This window comes from Diceros bicornis, chromosome 6 (genome assembly GCF_020826845.1).
Source record: "Diceros bicornis minor isolate mBicDic1 chromosome 6, mDicBic1.mat.cur, whole genome shotgun sequence".
Taxonomy (NCBI): Eukaryota; Metazoa; Chordata; class Mammalia; order Perissodactyla; family Rhinocerotidae; genus Diceros; species Diceros bicornis.
This window is the reverse complement of record NC_080745.1, coordinates 34,864,490-34,883,491: the sequence shown is the minus strand read 5'-3', so window position 1 is coordinate 34,883,491 and position 19,002 is coordinate 34,864,490. Positions and strand designations below refer to the sequence as shown.

Genomic DNA, 19,002 nt, shown 5'->3' with positions numbered 1-19,002 from the left:
TCCCCTGCCTGCGTGGTTGTCAGTCTTCTCTCCTATCTGTAGGGGTCTCAGGTCCTTATCCCGCTCCCTTGAACCCTCAGAGAGGATCCCTTTCAGCATCTTGTAAGGAAGGATGAAGTCTTCCCTCCCCAGCTTGTTAGCAGGAGGCAGTGGTGAGCACAGGTGGGTGGTGGTCGCTGCTCAGCCACAAAGCGAGGCTGTGAATGCCAGGAGCGGTCCTCCGCGCTCCTTTCCTGGGCCCTGCCTGCCCCCATGGTTAACCTGACTTCTCCTCCCTTCCCACCCCCCACCCAGGCCCGGCCTGATGAGAACCTGTGTGCCTGGGGAGGTGGGTGGGGGCGTATAGGAAAGAGCTGAGTAAAATTCCTCACTAGGAACAAATCTCATTTTCAAGAAAGTCTTGACAAAATGAGGCATTAAATTACAATATTGTGGAGAGCGTCGTAATTCTATTGCAGATAGCCCTTCATCATGGAATCTGAAAGCTGAGAAAATACAAAACTCATTAGATTAAAATAAACCACCTACCGCTCTGGAGAAAAGCTTATTTATCAATATCAATTTACTTATGATTACTCTGGCCTGCAATTTGTTATTTTTAAGAATTATGATTTGTGTATTGCTCATACAGATGTGAAATATTTTTTCATAAATTGGGTATTTTAAAAAAGATATCCTTGTGCTTAGTAAAGGTTAGAAAGTGGTTATTGGGGAGGGGAAGGGGGGAGGGTCAGGAGATAAACTGAAGGAGGCTGAACTGGGGGATGCTGAGGAAGTGAGTGTGTGAGGGCTGAGTGGCAGCAGATGTGGATAGAGTGAACCCGAAGTCGCCTGAAGCCTTGGGGTCTTTAAAAGAGGCTTTTGATTCATTAAGAGGAAGGACATCCTAATTAACCAAGGGGTCCAAAAGATGGAGTGTGTCCTGTGTAGGTAGTGAGTTTTCCGTCACTGGAGGTGTACAAGTTCAGGGTGAAGGTCTATGAGGAAGGATGCTGTAGAGTCCAGCAGTCCGATGAGGAGCCAACTGTAGTCCTCTCTAGTCCTCATGTTGAGTGATTCTCTGACTCTCACACACTGGGTCTGGAAGGCAGGACAGTGGGGCAGCCCTGCAGCATGTAGGAGAGAGAGCACTGGATTGGGAGTCGATGAACCTCCATCATGAATTCGTCGGCTGTGGTGCTCCCGGCTCCAGGCCAGCCCTGCCATGTGGTGCCACAGAAAGAGCTCGGGTCCTGGAGGCAGTACGTCCTGGGTTCAAATCCTGCTGCCGCTACTTTCTGCTGTGAGAGCCCAGTCCAGTTGTGGACTCTCCCTGAGCCGCTGTTCCTTCCTCTGCTGACTAGGTCGGTCAGGTCCCCTCACAGTAGTGGTGAGGATTTATGAAGTTCTGTAGAAAGTCTAGCGCGTGGTAGGCACACTGAACACATGTTAACGCCCTTCCTGCCTCCCTCCCATCTCAGTTTTCCCATCTGCAAAATGGCCAGCCTGCTGAGGATCTTGGGGTTTCTTCTGGCTCTAGATTCCTATTCCAGGCTTTGGGTGTTCCTTGTGTGAGGAAGGAGGTGGGTGGGGTGAGGAGTTAGACCCCGGTCTCCAGGCCTCCACAGGCCTGTCCAGCAGCTCCTGGCACCTGTCCCCCCTCCATGGCTACCTGCACTAGGGTGGGTGGCTTTCCTGGTCAGGATCTGCTGTAAGTTCTCCATGTGCTGTTGTGCCTTTGGGAAACTGGATCCCCATTTCATAGATGGAAAGTGAGGCCCAGAGAGGACTCATATGCTCACCTGCCTCCCCATAGCCTCAGGTCCCCTCCTCTTTACACTGCTTCCCGGGCACTCCGTGTGTGGCGAGGGCAGAGGGGAAAGCCTCCAGAATTCTTGGGGGTGTTTGGCATCGGGACACCCTCATTGTGGTCCTCTGGGAGAAGAGTTGTGTTCTGGTTTCCCTCTCCCTCTCTCCCTCCCTCCCTTCCATGTATTCTTTTGCATTTTCTACACCCAATATTGAACACCTCCTGTGCTGTGACAACCCCTGTGTGAGGCTCTGGAGCAACCGAGGTGAGTAAGGCCTGGCCCTGATTATAGGGGAGTTCAGAGTCCAGGGAAGGACAGACGTGTAACACAAGCATGTGCATGTGTGTACACACACACACAGAATGTAGAGAGTGCTCGAATGGGGGAGTCTGTCAGAGCCACGGTGGGGTGGAGGAAGGCATGCCCAAGCCCAGCTGGTGAAATCAGAGAAGACTTCCCAGAGGAGGTGATGGCAAAGCTACCTGTAGAAAGTGGAGGAGGAACTTGCTGTGGATTTTGTGCCCCTACAGAGCTCAGTGACAACCAGATGGCCAACTGTGCATTGCAGCTGGGGCCAGGTTTGATGTCACTCCCTGCCCCAGGCTCTGGGCAAGTCCTTTGCCTCCGGAGGAGGAGGGCGGAGCAGGAAGGCCCTCCTTGGCTAGGCCTCGGTGAGGAGCACATCTGGGCAGAGTTAGCAATCGACGGGCAGAGACAGAGCTGGCCAGCAGCTCCAGGTGGGCTATCGGGCCTCTGTGGGTGGGTCTGTTTGCTGGGGAGTGGGATCCGGCGGGGGGCGGGGCACGAGAGCTGTGGCAGGAGGTGACAGCTTTGGGGCTCACCTAAACTCCAGATTCCTAGTTCAGTCAGTCGTAGCGAGGTCCAAGCACCTCAGGGGTTTGGGAGTCATGCCTCTTATCCTCCCTGAGATTCGGTTTCACCATTTGGAAAACGGGGGTGACGTTCCTCCTCTAAGGTACTGGGAGAGCCATAAGCCCCAAAAGGCAGGAGAGCACTCAGCTGGGCGGGGCAGGACGGCCGGCGCTCTCTGTTCTACTCTGAGACCGCCAGGTGCAGTGTGGGGTCCACGCCGCCTGGTCTTTCAGAGCATGCAGTCCAGGTGTGGGGGTGGGGGCTGTGATGGGGATGACAAGTGACGTGCCCTACACGTGTAATGGGGCGTTGCTGTGGCTACTGCTGTCGTCAGTGTTTTGTGAATTGGGCGGAAGAGACAGGTCTGAGAATGGGGCAGGGCAGGGGGACATTGACTCCACTGGGTGCTCACACGTGCTGGCGTGCTGGGGGCTCTCTCATTTAGTCCTCCCAACATCCCGCTGAGTAGGTGCTATTCTCTTGGTTTGTACAGAGGGGAAACTTAGGCTGAGCAGGGATTTGAACCCAGATCTCTCATTCCAGCTTCCTGATGGTTCCCGTGTGGAGTTGTCCCCTTCTCCCCAGCCCATGGTAAGATAGCCTGGTGGGACCCAGGTCCTCACTGAGCTCTCAGTGGCGGGTCCAGAGCTCCTTCCCCACCTAGACCCTGCTGGGTCCTTCTTTCTCCCTCCAGGAGCTGTGACATTAATAAGCTTAAAAACAATCGAACAGCATCTCACACAATTATGTGGAGAGGAAGCGGCTATCACAAGCAATCTGAAAAAGATTTATCACTTAACTTACAGAGAGAACTATCAGCTTACTATTAGAGAGCGCGCGCCTGGCCCTCCCTCCTCTCTGTTCCCTGGGGTGGGGACACAGCCTCCCCACGGGGATCCCCTGCCCACCCTTGGTCGAGAGCATCTTCTCCTGCTGGCTGGTGGGGCTCGGGCCTGGGCCTTCCCTGCACCACAGCCTCAGGCTATTCAAGCTAGAATGGACCCCCTCCAGTTAGTCGTTCAATCATTCATTCTCGAATGTTCACTGCGCACCTACTATGTGCAGGCTCTGGGCTGGCTGGGAGGAGCTCTCAGCAGAGTCAGCGAAACCAGCACATAAACGAGAGGTCCCACTGCCCTTTGTCCAGTGCTTTAAATCAGCATGAGTCACATGTTAGGGACCCCAGACAGAGGATGGAGGGACTGCTTCTGCCTGGGGGGTTGGGAGGGGCTCCAGGGAGGTGACAGGTGAGCCCCTTATGGCCCAGGCAAATGCATGGGGCTGTGATGTCCTAAGTAGAGTTTTGCCGACAAGGACACTGAGACCTGGAGAGACTGGACGCCTTGTCCAGGGTCTCGCAGCAATTCATGGCTGTGCTGCGGTTGAGAACTCCTGTTTGCCTAAGGGCAAGGAGGAGAGGCTGAAGGAGTATCTGTGAGAGACTGGAGACTGTCATGGAAGGGAACTTGTTTGGCTGAAATCACAGTGGGAGAGAGAGAGAGATTTGGAGAGAGAGAGAGAGACAGAGAGACAGAGAGACAGAGAGAGAATGGGCCCCCGGATCATTAAATCCCAGGCATGGGGACCAGAAGCCTGGGAGGGGCCTTTGCCTAGGAGTATGGCTGGCTTGGAGCCCACCCTGCCCATCTGCCCGGGCGGCACCTGCCCTGGCCGGGCTTTAGAGCTCCTGTGTGGGTGAGACCACAGCAGAAAGTGGGCTCCTTCGTGCTCTCTCTCTCCTTCACTCCCTGCGGCCCCCTGGAGTCCTGTGCCAAGGAGGAAGCTCTCTGTTCAGATGAGAGGCCTGGACTCTGCCGCTGACCCTCTGGCCCATCCTCAGCATCACATTGGTCCTCTCTGTGCTCAGTTTCCTCATCTGTGAAATGGCGTACCATCTTCCTGTCTTGATTTGCAGTCACATTTATGGAAGCCTTTGCAGAGTTCAAGTCAGCAGAGAGATGTTCTCCTGGCAGCTGCCCGGAGTCGGGGGTTATGCCTCAGGACACAGGTGGAAACTGATGGGTGAAGGCTGCCCGCATGGTGGGCTCCTTTGGGGTGCAGGGGGTGAGAGTGGAGATTGCAAAGGAGACAAGGAGGTGGGGCCTTGGGACAGATGGGAAACCCTCCCTCTGTCTGGGGAGAAAGGGGAGTAAGAAAGGGTGTCCTGGCTCCCTCCCACCCCTCAGTTGAAGGGGAGCGTACGAACTTAACCACTACATCACCAGGCAGGCCCTGAGCATGATGTTTTTAAGGTTCATCCATGTTGTATCATGTATCAGTACTTCACTCATTTTTATGTCTGAATAATATCTCATTGTACGGATGTACAACGTTTTGTTTACCCATTTGTCCGTTGATGGACATTTGAGTTGTTTCCACCTTTTGGCTATTATGAATAATGCTGCTCTGAATGTTCATGTGCAAGTTTCTGTGTGGACATATGCCTTCACTTCTCTTAGGTATATGCCTAGGAGTGGAATTGCTGGGTCATATGGCAACTCTGTCTAATCATTTGAGGAACAGCCAGACTGTTTTAAAGTGGCTACACCATTTTCCATTCCCATCAGCAGTGTAGGAGGGTTTGATTCCTCCACATCCTCCCAACACTGTTATTATCTGTCTTTTTGAGTATAGCTATACTGGTGAGTGTGAACGGGTATCTCATTGTGGTTTTGATTTGCATTTCCCTGATGACTAATGATGAGGAGCATCTTTACTTGTACTTATTGGCCATTTGTACATCTTCCTTGGAGAAATGTCCATTCAGATCCTTGGCACATTTTGTAATTGAGTTGTCTTTTTAGTATCGAGTTGTAAGAGTTCTTTATATATTCTAGATAAGTCCCTTATCCGATGTATGATTTGCAAATATTTTCTGTGGGTTATCTTTTCACTTTCTTTTCTTCTTTTTTTTTTTTGTGAGGAAGATCAGCCCTGAGCTAACATCTGCCAACCCTCCTCTTTTTGCTGAGGTAGACTGGCCCTGGGCTAACATCCGTGCCCATCTTCCTCTACTTTATATGGGACTCCACCACAACATGGCTCGACAAGCGGTGCGTTGGTGCGTGCCCGGGATCGGAACCGGCGAACCCCGGGCCGCCGCAGCGGAGTGCGCGCATCTAACCGCTTGCACCACTGGGCCGCCCCTCTTTTCACTTTCTTGATAGTGTCCTTTGAAGCACAAAAGTTTTTAATTGTGATGAAGTCCAATTTCACTGTTTTTTCTTTTGTTGCTTATGCTTTTGGTGTCGTATCTAAGAAACCATTGCCTAATCCAAGGTCATAAAGATTTACAACTATTTTTCTTCTGAGAGTTTTATAGTTTTAGCTCCTCCATTTAGGTCTCTGGTCCATTTTGAATTAATTTTTGTATATGGAGTTAGGTAGGGTCCACCTTCATTTTTTGCTTCTAGTTGTCACAGTACCCTTTGTTGAAAAGACTACTTTTTCTCAGTTGAATGGTCTTGGCATCCTTGTTGAAAATCAGTTGACCATATAGACACAAGATTTTATTTCTGGACTCTTGGTTTTATTCCACTGATCTATATGTCAATCTGTATGCCAGAACCATGCTGTTTTGATTACTAGTTTGTTTTTAAATGGGATATTTGCTACTTAAATGCTATTAGTAACCCAATGCAGATAGCTTAGAAAATACAGAAAAACACTAAGGATTGAAAAAAATCACCTGTAATCTCACTATTCAAAGATATAGTAAAGATACAAATGTGTTGCTACATGTTTTCTATACTGATGTACAATTTACGTTTTTTTCCAGCATGGGAACACATGCCACATCGTCTTGTAGCTTGAGTTTTCTATTTAACAATTTGTCATGAACATTTTTCCTCGTCAATAATTGTGCTCCGAAAACATGATTTTCCATGGCTGCCTCTTGGTCTGCTGTATGAATGTGCCGTAATTTACTCATGTAAACTTCTGTCGTTGATTATCGAGTTGCCTGCTTTTACTGGTGTAAACAATGCAGCCGCAAACATCCTCACAACAAATCTCTGTGTCATGATTCTAAAGATTTCCGTGGGGACGATTCCTAGCAATGGAATTGCTAAGTCAAAAAGGGTGAATGTTTTTAAGGCTATAGTTTTATTGTGCCAAGTGGCCTCCAGAAAGTTGTACCCTTTTTGCTGGAGGAGATTTTCACAAAAAAATTACTGTGTGGAATAGTATGAATCAAAAGCCGGAACACTGATTGTTGGACCTTTTAGGGTCTCCTCCTGTTGTCATGTTCCAGTCCTTCTGTTAGAGGAGACAGTGGGAAAAAAAGCTTGAGAGATGTGCAGAGGTTGTCAAAGGGAGCCCTCCCTGCTAGAACCTCCCCATACACCCCTCCTCTTGGTCAGCACTTCGCTGGGGGTCCGGGTCCCCCACCCCCTGTAACTTAAACTAAGTGTGGGGGGACAGACAACCAACCAGAAGGTTTCTATGCACCTAAAAAGTGTGTTGAGCGCTTTGGAGGGCAAGAATGGGGTATAGTGAGAACAAGATAAGGGTGATTAAGGAAGACCTTCCTGAGGAGGGGACAATTAAGCTGAAATATGACAAGGTTGGGGTTAGAGTATGGTCCCTGAGGGAGCTGCACGTGTGGTGGTGGGGCTGATCTCCAGCTGGTGGCCCCCGGAAGTCCATTCTGAGTGGGCTGGCCCCGCTGTGATCCATGTGCCTGTTCTACGTACGGCTTGTCTGTTTTTTTTTGGTTTTTTTGTTTTTTTTTGAGTAGTAACATGAGCAGTAACTTTTATTTTATTTTATTTTGTTATTATTAATTTATTTTAATTTTTATTATGGCAAAATGTACAAAACATAAAATATACTATTTTAACCATTTTTTATTGTGGTAAAATATACATAACAAAGTTTACGATTTTAACCATTTTTAAGAGTACAGTTCAGTGGCATTTGGTACATTTACATTGTTGTGCAACCATCACCACCATCCATTTCCAGAACTTTTTCATCTTCCCAAACTGAAATTCTGTACCCATTAAATAATAACTCCCCATTCCTCCCTACCCACAGCCCCTGGTAACCTCTATTTTGCATTCTGTCTCTATGAATTTGACTATTCTAGGTATGGTATTTGTCCTTTTGTGACTGGCTTATTTCACTTAGCATAATGTCCTCAAAGTTCATCTGTGTTGTGACATGTGTTGGAATTTCAATCCCTTTTAAGGCTAAATAATAGTCCGTTGTATGTATATACCACAATTTGCTTATCCATTCATCCATTGATGGACATTTGGGCTGTTCCACCTCTTGGCTATTGTGAATAATGCTGCTGTGCACATTGGTGTACAGATATCTCTTCAAGTCCCTGCTTTCATTTCTTTTGCATATATACCAGAAGTGATCAAATGGTAATTCTATGCTTGATTTCTTGAGGAACCACCATACTGTTTTTCACAGCTATACCATTTTATGTTCCCACCAGCAATGCACAAGGGATCCAATTTTTCCACATTCTTGCCAACACTTGTTTTAGGTTTTCTTTTTTTTATAATAGCCATCCTAATGAGTGTGAAGTGGCATCTCCTTGATTTGCATTTCTCTAATAACTAGTGATGTTGAGCATCGTTTCGCGTGTGTATTGGCCGTTTGTATATCGTCTTTGGAGAAATGTTTATTCAAGTCCTTTGCTCATTTTTGAATCGGATTTTTTGCTGTTGAGTTTTAGGAGTTCTTTATATACTTTAGATGATAATCCCTTATCAGAAAAGTGATTTACAAACGTTTTCTGTGGGTTGCCTTTTTACTGTGTTGATTGTGTCCTTTGATGCACAAAAGTTTTTCATTTTGATGAAGTCTAGTTTCTCTATCTTTTCTTTTATTGCCTGTGCTCCTGGTGTTATATCCAAGAAATCATTGCCAAATCTCATGTCATGGAGAGTTCCCTCTAGGTTTTCTCATATGGCTATATATATTTCATAGTGTTGGTGTCAGTCACTTATTGCCTCAATAAAGCTGCATAAAAAAAACACTACAACAATCACTTATTCTCACTTGTGTGGGTCAGCCGGAGGGTCAGCAAATCCAGGCTGGACGTGAGTGAGCTTGATTCTGGGCCACGTGTGGGTTCAGTCTGCTCGCTCTGCCTGGGGCATGTTGTTCTCAGGCTGAAAGGCAGGAGCTCAAGAAGCCAGCCCCTTGGCACCAGGGTCACTCCCTGCTAGTGTGGAGGTTGGCCAAAGCATCCGTTAGTCAAGGCAAGTCACATGGCTAAGCCCAGTGTAAGGGGTGGGACAGCATACTCTGCCCACCGTGAGACCCCCATAGATGCATCATCCTGTGCAGAGTGAAGGGTTGGGACCAATGATTCCATCAACCACAGTGACGGCCAAGGGGTGGGAATGAACTTGGCAGGTTCAAGCTTGGGAGAGGGCTGGGTGCCTGAAATATGGTGATCAAGGAGGGAAGTGCCACTTATTGGATACGTCAAAGATATTTGTTAACTGAATTAGTCAAAAGAACGTATCAGTCGAGGTGAATTTACTGAGCTGAGAAAGGTGAGGATGGGAATCTATTTGGAGAAGAAATCAGATCACGTCTGGATATGTTAAATGTTAGAGACACATCCGAGAGGAGATGTTAAATGGGCAAATGGCTATAAGGGATGGAGTAGACTTTGCTTGTGTGGGGGATCAGAATTGGCCACCTCAAAATATGTCTCTTTACCTTGATTGTTTTCAAGAACAAAAGACTCTGAAAGAAACTTTGACCTTCCCCCTAAACTGCCTAAAAGACTTTAACATAGAAGGCCTGTTCCAGGAAGGAGCCAATACCATATGATAGCTGTAGTATAATGTAAAATAAATGTGATAAGAAAGGCACCAACACGCCCATCTTGTCTAAATTCTGTCTCTGGGGCCACATCCTCTATAGGTAGCCCAGTAAAGAGTCATCTGACGAACATTTGCATTTCTGTCTCCATGTAAATTGTCTTCCTCCCCTCTGAAATCCCAAACCACTCCCCCAACACCTTCCTTGTCTTTAGCTGAATATACTTAAGTGAGCAGCTTAGTTAGAATGGCCAAGTTGCTCAGTTCTCTTTCTGAGTCTCTCCCATGTATACATGTTATTACACTTGGTTTTATTTTCTCCTGCTAACCTACCGTTTTAATTACTTGGCTAGCCGTAGAACCTTAAGGGAAAGGGGGGTGGATTCTCCCTCTTCCCCATCACTTGCAAGGAGCTGAGGGTCTTCTGGGAAAAGGAGGACGTGTGCATGTCTAACTGCCCACCCTCAGCAGGGATAGCTGCCTCTAAAAATCCAGGAAGGTTGAGGGGAGCTGAAGATCCTGCTTCCAGCTGGGGTCCAGGATGGCTTCCTGGAAGAAGTGGCATTAGAGCTATGCCTTGAAGGTGGGGCTGGACATGCAAGATGGAGCCAAGTGGTGCTCCAAATGGAGAGAACAGCCTGGCAAAGCACAGAGGGAGAACACGGTGTGGTGACTGTCAGTGACCCCAGTGAGGGGGAGGGTGCAGATTTCAGCATGTGCCAGAGCTCCGCAAAGTTCTGTTGGCTGTTGCCCTGCTGGTGAGTCAGCGGGTAGGAGAAAGCTGATCTTAACTCCATTCTTCCTCTGTGCCTTGGTGGGGCTGGGGGTCTGACGATCAGGAGCCTCAGCTGCCTTTTCTGGAACTTGAAAAAACAGTGAGTGCCCAGTGCTGGCAAAAGTATGAGGAAACCAGCCCTTTTCTAGTTGTTGGGGGGAGTGCAACTTGGTGCACACTCTCTGGAGTTTGTCAACAGCTATAAAAATATGAAAATTTCCTCCTTCTAGATGTACTCATGTGTGTGTGTAGACGTAGGAAGAAAGGATATTCATTGTGGCTTCATTTGTCAAAGCAAAGGGTTAAAAACAACCTAATTGTCCATCAGCAGAGGACTGGTTAAGTTATGTCCCCGCATGTTGTAGAACACTCTGCAGCTGCTAAAAAGAGCGAGGCAGCTCTGTATGTACTGAAATAGGACAATCTTCAGGATATATTGTCATGTGGAAAAGCTAGGAGTAGGATAGCGTGAATACCACTTGGATGTTTTTTAAAGAGAAGGAGAGACCTGTATGCTATATTCTTATATGTACATACAGTACTTCAGGAATGACACCACAAGGATTGCCTCTGGGAAGGAGGTGTGGGGCTTGGGTGGAAAGGAGACTTACTCCCTTCTGGGGCTTGGTAGAAGGGAGACTTACTTCCTGCTGTACACTCTATTGTACAGTTATGTACCATGTCCGTGTATTACTTCTAAAAACAATAGAGTAAAATAAGATATATCCCCTGCTGAATGAATTTTTTAAAAAGTATAGATCTAGGGGACTCAGAGACACCAGGCCCCATGTGGAGGATGCTGGACCACTGTGGCACCCCATCCTGGGGGGGTCTCAGTTTGTGCCCTGCCTGGCTCCCTTGCCCACCCCTGGCATTACTCAATGGGAGCATCAGGGAGGGATCCAGGGGAGGGCTCAGGAAGAGAATGGCCACAAGATAGTTTTTCCTGTCTTCCAACTAGGATCCTTCTTAGTGACCAGCCATCACAGCAGCCTCCCCAGCCAGCGGCCTGGATAGTGTGGGCTTTGAAGCGTGGCCATTGGTGGCTGGCAGTGGCTTGTCCATTAGTGGCCCTAATGGTGTCGTCCGCAGGCACCTCCTTGCATGCATGAACTTCTCTGTGTGTAGTGGTGGTGAATAATCCCCAAATTGTATTTGATTTCTGCAGTGTGTTTCTGTATTTCTATTCAAAGTTGAGTGCATCTGATTTTATGGGAATTCATAACAGTTCAAACTAAATCGTGGCACCCTGCTGTGAAAATCGTTCACTCCTGAGAAACTGAAACGCTGCTCAGATGTCCCGTCCTGCCCTCCTCCCCCCGCCGTGTTCCTTCCTGTCCCCTTGCTTGCTGGGACCAAGGCGCTGCCTCTCGCCATGCAGAGTGCACCCCTACCCCTGCATCTCCTGACTGGGCTACAGGGAGGGGTGGGAGACGGTGGCCGTGAGGGCCCTGCCCCGGGAGCTGGGCCCAGAACGGGCTGGTTTCCCAGAAGAGGGAGTGTGCTTTGCTCTGGTAGCAAAACGCACACGCATTCCAGCCTCTGTCCGGGAGACCAGGCCACCGTGGGCTTCATCTTGGCTTCAATCTGGAGGTGTTTGGTGAAACTCCTGCAGATCAGGAGGAGCTTTGCAGGGAACCTGGCGGAAGGAAGGGCCCTCCAAGTTTGGGCTGATGGCCCCAGCTGGGCAGTGGGCATCTTGTGGGTTTGCAGAACCCCTGCAGGGGTTCGCAGAGCCCGGTTTGTGTGTGTGTGCGAGAACGTGTGTGAGTGCATTTGGGCCCAGGCCTTTCTTTTAAACTGTTAGTCCCCTCCTCCTTGGGGAAAGGAGAGCCCTCAGTGCAGGGCCAAGCTTCAGACCTGGGCCTCGTCTCCTGGCCCATTCTGCTGCTCATGGATCCACACAGGTGGAGGGCTGGGAAGTCCTCCTGATGATGGGCATTATCAGACCTCCTCCCCTCAGTGTGGGAAGGCAGCACAGCGGGAATGACAGGCAGAGAGGCAGCGGCCTCTGGGCTGGGCCCCACTGCCTGGGAGGAGGGAGCTCCCTGTCCTTGGAGGGGCCTGAGTAGCAGCAGAGGGGTGCGGTTAGCCAGAGGACCATTGAGGACCCTCCCAGCTCCCAGGGTCTCCTCTGGTGTTCAGACCTGGGACTGTGGGCTTCAGGGAGGCTCAGCAGAGTATAGGAAAGAACGTTCTAATCAGAGTTGTCTTTCTGTTCAGAGGCTGCTGGCAACATTTTGGTAGGGTAGACATAAGCTAGGTCTCTGATTGTGAAAACATTGGGTGTTTATTATAGAAAATTTGGAAAATGCAAAAAGTTTGTAGAAGAAAATAAAATCAGCCATTCCCTCACCACTCAGATGAAACCATTGTTTCACATAACAGTCCTATAGGTGCACACACATTCACACACGTACACATCCATACATGATCCTCGATTTGCTTCCTGTGGGCGTCCTACAATTGAACCAGTCCCCTGTTGGTGTCTGAGCTGTTCCCCTGTTCACTGCAGCAGTGAACGTTTCTGTGGTTTAGTGTCCATGCACGGTGTGGTAATTTCCTCAGCGAAAGTTCTGGAAGTGGAATTGGTGGGCCACAAGGTGTACATGTTTTCAGGCTCTTCATACAATTTTCAAATATTGGTTGATTCTCAGCCAAGTTGTCTGAGCTTGGGGGTGACTCAGCCTTGGTGACCGTGTCCTCTGGTGGCTTCAGGTAGCACCTCTGTGCTGGTGACTCCCACAGTCACCTCTCCAGCCCCACCTCAGGCCTGAACTCTAGTTGAGGGTACCTGGTTGTCAACAGCCATTCCACACTCACCGTGTCAAACTGAACTTCTGATCTGGCTCCTCAGCCACGTCCACCCGCACCCTTCTCGCATCTTGGTTAATGGCAACTCCATCCTTCCGGGTGCTTGGGCCCAAATCCTCAGGCTCGGTTCTTCCTGGCATAGCGACATCCTCTTCAACAGGAAACTCAGCTCTACCTTGAAATACACCTGGAATCTGCCAGATCCTACACCCCCTGCCAGCGTCCCTGGCCAGAGCCCCCAGTTATCTCGGACCTACATCGCTGTGGTAGCCTCTGCACCTGTCTGCCCGCTTCTGCTGTTGCCCCCTACAGTGAGTCCTCAACACAGCAGCCGGACCGCTCCTTTAAAACTTGAGTCATTCATGTCACTCCTTGGCTGTCTGAAGACCATGACTCCCAGTTTACTCACATCAGGGGTTTACAAGGTGCCTGGGATGGGCCCATTGTCTCTGGCCTCATCTCTTGCAACTCTCCCCACCGTGCACCCTGTTCCACCCCTACTGGCCTCCTTGCTGTTCCTCAAGCATGCCAGCACACTCTTGCCTCAGGGCCTTTGCACGGCTGTTCCCTCTGCTTGGGTGGCGTTCCTCCCAGATATCCACATGGCTCACCCTCCTGCTTCTTCAGGTGTTTATTCATATGTCACCTTCCAGTGGTGCTCAGACTGCCCTTGCCCTGCTCTTTTCCCCTTTCCTTAGCACTCAGCATCCCCGACATGCTGTATAACTTGCTCACCTGCGCTGTCTGCATTGATCTCCCCAGGAGTGTCAGCTCCCCCCGCGGCAAGGTCTTCAGCTTGTCCTCTTCTGTGTGCCGGTGTCTAGGCCCTGGCACTCTGCAGGTCAGGTCGGGGTAGACATGTGCAGTGTGGCCACACCTGGCTTGGAAGCCTCCCCTGCAGCTCACTGGCTCTCTGGGGTGTAGGTGGAGGCTTTGATTTGATTTGGGGGCCAGTGATTCCCATGTGGGGTGACTCCTGGGATGCTGTAATGGTGTCCCCCGCCAGAGCCTCCCCTGCTGGCCCTCAGGCCAGGCCTGCCTGAGCAGCAGGTCTCCGTGGGTTGATGACAGGAGAAGGGGGAGGCCAGTGTGGGTAGGGTTGCTGCCCAGATCTGGGAAAGGTTATGGTCTGCTCCCACCGGGGACACAGGTGTTAACCTCTTGGGGATGGTGCTGGAGGGAGGCGTGGTCTCCCCTGGTGGGCGTGCATTGTCTTCTTGGTACTGGCTCTGGAAGCAATGCCTATGAGATGCCAACAGCCTGGAAGAGCACACTAAGCAGGAACCCACCCACCATCCCAGCCTCATGCCTTCTTCCTGGCACGTGCAGCTTGGCCTCCCTGCTGGCCCCTGCATACTGTGGCTGTGAGGCATGTTGGAATCCTCACCCAGGTCTCGTTCACTGGCCTCTGAGTAGAGGTAGGGTCCTACCCAGGGCCTCCCCACCAAGGCCTTGGCCTGGGCCTTGCCCTGGGGCACATGTCTGAGCTCAGCAAAGGTTAGGGCTGAGGCTGGGATACTGGCGCTTGACAGCCATCAGAATGGGGTTCAGATCCAGACTTGACCACTTACTAGCTATGTGACCTTGGGCAAGTTATTTAACCTCTCTGAGCCCCAGCATGTAGAGCACACTGTACGTCACAGTGCCTGGTATATAACATGTGCTCAGTAAACATTAGCATTGTGATTCCTTGAAATCTGTGCAGCTCACATCTCACCTCCTCTGGAAGGCCTACGATCTCTCTCTTCTGATGGCCCTGTATCGCATATTTGACACCTAGCACACGTTTGCAGCCATTCTCATGGCCCTGTTTCCCCCCGAGTGCCTGGTACAAGGCTTAGCATGAAGAAGGATATTGGGAATTGGCAGCCTGAGGGCTTTGAGGCCTGGCTCTGTCTTCTGGGCAGTATGTATGTTTGAGAGATTTCTGGAAGGCTTCCTGCAAGAGTGGGCTCTAAGCTAAGTACCTGAAAGATTTGGGGGCAGCGGCTGTGACCCACCTTGTACCTCTGGGGTGGGTCTCTGGCACTTATCCCAGGTCCAGGCAGGAAGCCCAGCACAGAAGGGTGTGTGCCTGTGTTTCCTGGCCCGGTGGGGACAGTTGAGGGTTGGTGGGAGCTCAGGCCCCATCCTGAGGGTGGTGCAGCCTCACACAATGGGGAGACCATGCAGCTCTGCTGGGCAGGAGGTGGGAGGGCCAGGAGGCAGGAACAGCTGTTGCACAGGCAGAACAAGGTCAGGCTCTCCCGGGGGACCCATATTGCTCACTAGAGTCCCAGTGCCAAGGGTATGCCAGCCGCCAAAGGCAGCATCCAGCGGCATCCATCACAACGCCCGGGCTGGAGGTTGGGCCCCAGGGTCCTCTTCCCACTGCCATCAGCCTCTGCTCTCTCTGGGCCTTGCTTTCCTCCCCATAGCCAAAGGCCAGAGGAAGAACAAGAGCTGGGGTCTCAGGGAAAACCCAGCAGCAGGATGGACCCACTTTGGCTTGGCTATTTTGCGTCATCCTTTGAAGCCTGTGCCCCCTCATCTTAGTGTCTGTGCCACCTTGCCCCAAGGTGAGGGTGGAGAGTCAGGATGGAGCAAGGATTGTCCCTGCTTCTGGAAGCTCCAGGAGAGGTCCTGCCAATCGTGCAAAGTTAGAGCTGTGTTTGGCTGCCCTTGACTGACAGATGTGGGGTGCCGAGGCAGTATGATGGCCTCTTAAGGGGAAAGGAGATGAACAGATATTTAAGGAGAGAGGTGGGGGGCCCAGTGTGCCTGGCAGTGTCAGAGCCTGAGCCAGCATCGTGGAAATGAGATGCATCACGCACGTGTGTGTTGCGTGCACGTGCTCCCTTCTTTGCAGACATTCGTCCTGTGTCTACTGTGTTGTGTACTGTGCTCCTGGAGGGAGAGGCTGTGCCTTCCCCTTTTACAGATTGGGAAATGGGGCGGCGGAGGTGGGGGGATCAGCAGCATGTTGTGATGGGAATAGCATGGGACTCTGTTCTAATCCTAGAGTGACTTCTCTAGGCCTTAATTTCCTCATCTGTGAAATGGGGACAATAACGTCTACGTCTAGAGATACTTTGGAGCATTGAGTAAAAACAATACGTGTGAAAATCCCTGGCCTGTGGCAGTTTTCTAATAAGTGTTCATTTCCTTCCTTCCTTCCTTCCTTCCTTCCTTCCTTCCTTCCTTCCTTCCTTCCACTGCAGACTTCCTGCAGTACCCGGCAGGATGTGTGCTCTCCCCAGCTATTTGTGCATGATGTTCTTAGCAGATGTTGTTTCATTCTCATAACATCTGGTTTGGAAAGGCAGAGGGCTGGAGATTTTTTTTTAAGGCACTCACTATGAGATGTCAGGTTGTCACTTAATTGCTCTGTGCCTCGGTTTCTCCACTTGTAAATCAGGGATAATGCTAGTGATGCTGGCCAGCTTTGCAGAGTGTGGTAGGATAGCACAGGATAACAGATGGAAACTGGTTTGCACATTTAGAAAAAGGCGTCGTGCTCAACCTCACTAGTAGTTAGAGAAATGCAAATTAAAGCAACAATGCCATGCCATTTGTCATGCATCCGATTGGCAGCCATTGAAAAGAGGGATCACTTCCAGGTGGGCATGGAGGCCCTCTCATTCACTCTTGGAGGGAGTGGGCATTGCCACAACCTTTTCAGAAGGTAATATGGCAGTGTCTAGTAAAAGTTTACAGGCATGCTCTGTGTTTTGTTTAATTGACTCAAGCCAGAGTCCCAAGTACAAGAGCAATCAAAGTCCCAACTCAGTTATATGCAGAGAGATGTCCACTGTGTTCCCCCACTCCCACTGCCCCGTTTCCTAATGCCTGTGGTGGCAAGAACCTGGAAGCACCCAAATGCCCAATGGTAGGGAATGTTTGTCTCTATTATGAAACATCCATACTCTGAACTGTTATTTAGCTCTTAAAAAGAAGCTGATGGATGTAGCAATGTTGACCTGAGGGGTCATCTGTGAAATATATGACATGAGAAAAGCTAGTTGCTTTTGTGTAGAGGGCGACTCTGTTATTCTAAGGATCAACAGTAGCCACGCTGCTCCACATGCGTGTGTGATGTGAATATGTTTGCTTGGGTGCAGAGAAAGCCCTGGTAGGCCGCATACCAGGCCCAGCCTGCCCACTCTGGCTGTCAGAGGCTATATTTGGCTCACAAAAATTGAATGATTTGCCAACATTTAAAAATTGAATTCATATAAAAAGCCAAATTTCTAGCTTTTCATTGAGAAAAATGAGACGCTGTGGCCACCCTGGGCCCACATTCCCTCTTGGCTGAAACACATCAGCAGCTGCCACTTGTGGACAGAGTGTGTGGCCTCCGAGTGGTCATTGTCCGCACCTACCCGGTGGCTCCCTCATTCCTGGCCTGGCCCCTATAGGCAGTTCAGTTTGCACCCCTGTGATAGGCTATTAACACTAGGAAACTCGAGGGGGTAGGAATGCTGCGATAGGATGGGGACATTCGTCTTGTGTTATTTAAAAACATCCTAGAATCTTTTGTTCTTCAAATCACTGTTTCATACGTAGTAATTAGGACATTTTAAGTACCATATTAAAAGGAAGACAAAAGGGCGCCGTGAGCCATTGCGTGTTGTGTGGTCAGGAACCTCCCAATGGGGTCACTTCATCGTCCACTCAGCATGGGGCTGAGAGAGAGAGACCGCTCCAGGTCCGGAATTAAGGCATCTGAGCTCTCGGCCTTTTCTGAATCTCTCACCCCTAGATCTTGCAGAGACGTGGAAGTCTCTCCAAAAAGTCCTTTCCTTCAGTTCCCTTCACCTCCCCATGTCTTTCCTGACCACTTATTGGCGAGGGAGGTGGCATGTCGACTTGGGTCCAGATGCTGTCCCACTATTCACTACCTGGGGGCTCTGAGCAAATTGTTTCCTGGCTCTCAGCCTCCAGACCCTACCTTGTGAACCAGGGCGGATAACGCCCCCCAGGCAAAGTACACAGTTAGGTGCTCACTGAAGGATGCTGTGCGGGCCCTGGCCTAGGCCCTGTGGGGATACGGAGGTGAGGGGGCTGTGTCCTGCACTGACACGGCTGACAGTTCAGTGGGAGGCAGGGATTCCCAGCTGAGGAGTGTGGGCCCCTCCTGGTGTTGCTGCTGGTCTCCAGGGAGGCCTGCTCCTGAGCCACTGCGGGGTAAGAAGGAAGCAGAGGACCATGGCCCTGCTGTAGTGAGGCCAGGCAGGCCACTGCCATGGTGGGAGGGAGCAGCCTGCCCTCCCTGCCACCCTTAGAGATGGGATCTTGCCTTGCTGAGCCTCTGGCAGTTGGGCCCCAGATCTCTCTAGAGCTTAGCTCTGAGCCCCCAGAATTTGACTCTAGCTTTCCACAGACTTGCCGTGGGGCCCTGGGCAAGTCACTTCCCCTTTCTGTGCCTCCTTGCACACTGTGGCCTGCTCCTCCTTTCATATCCAAGGTTATGAGAGAATATGGTGGCTATAGAAACAGGACAACACATACTTGTGGGGCACTTAGGCTGGGGAATCAGGGGTACTGGCCTGCCCAGCCCACTCTTAGACCCCTGTCTTCCTGCTCGGCACCCATTTCCTACCCCTGTTCCCTGTCTAACCAGGCTCCATCACTCTTGGGGGATGCCATCCTGGAGGATGGAGGCAGCAGCCTGTCCTGCTACCCACTGAGCCCAGAATATGTCGTGCCCGCTGCTGAGCTGTGCCTGCTGGGCTGTGCAGCCAGCCCCCATGAGGGCAGAGAGGGCACTATTGCCCCCCAGCCCAGTTGCCCTCAGGTCACTGTGTTATACCCAGCATTGGATGATAATATAATCAATGATACAGACCCTTGCTTCTTTCCCAGTCCCCTCCTGGGCCCCACCCTCCCCCCCGTTTGGGTTGATTCCCTCTCCTCCCTTCTCAGGCCCAGTTCTCCCCGGAGCTGCAGTGGGGGAAGTGCTGGAGGGGCTTGAAGA

At 50.5% G+C, this 19,002-nt stretch overlaps 1 protein-coding gene across 1 annotated transcript in view; it reads left to right on the top strand.

The window, feature by feature from the left end:
* The window catches only part of LOC131407585 (cadherin-23-like), a 326,276-nt gene that overhangs the window by 18,762 nt on the left and 288,512 nt on the right, over window positions 1-19,002 (top strand). The gene's annotated exons all lie outside the window — the stretch shown is intronic.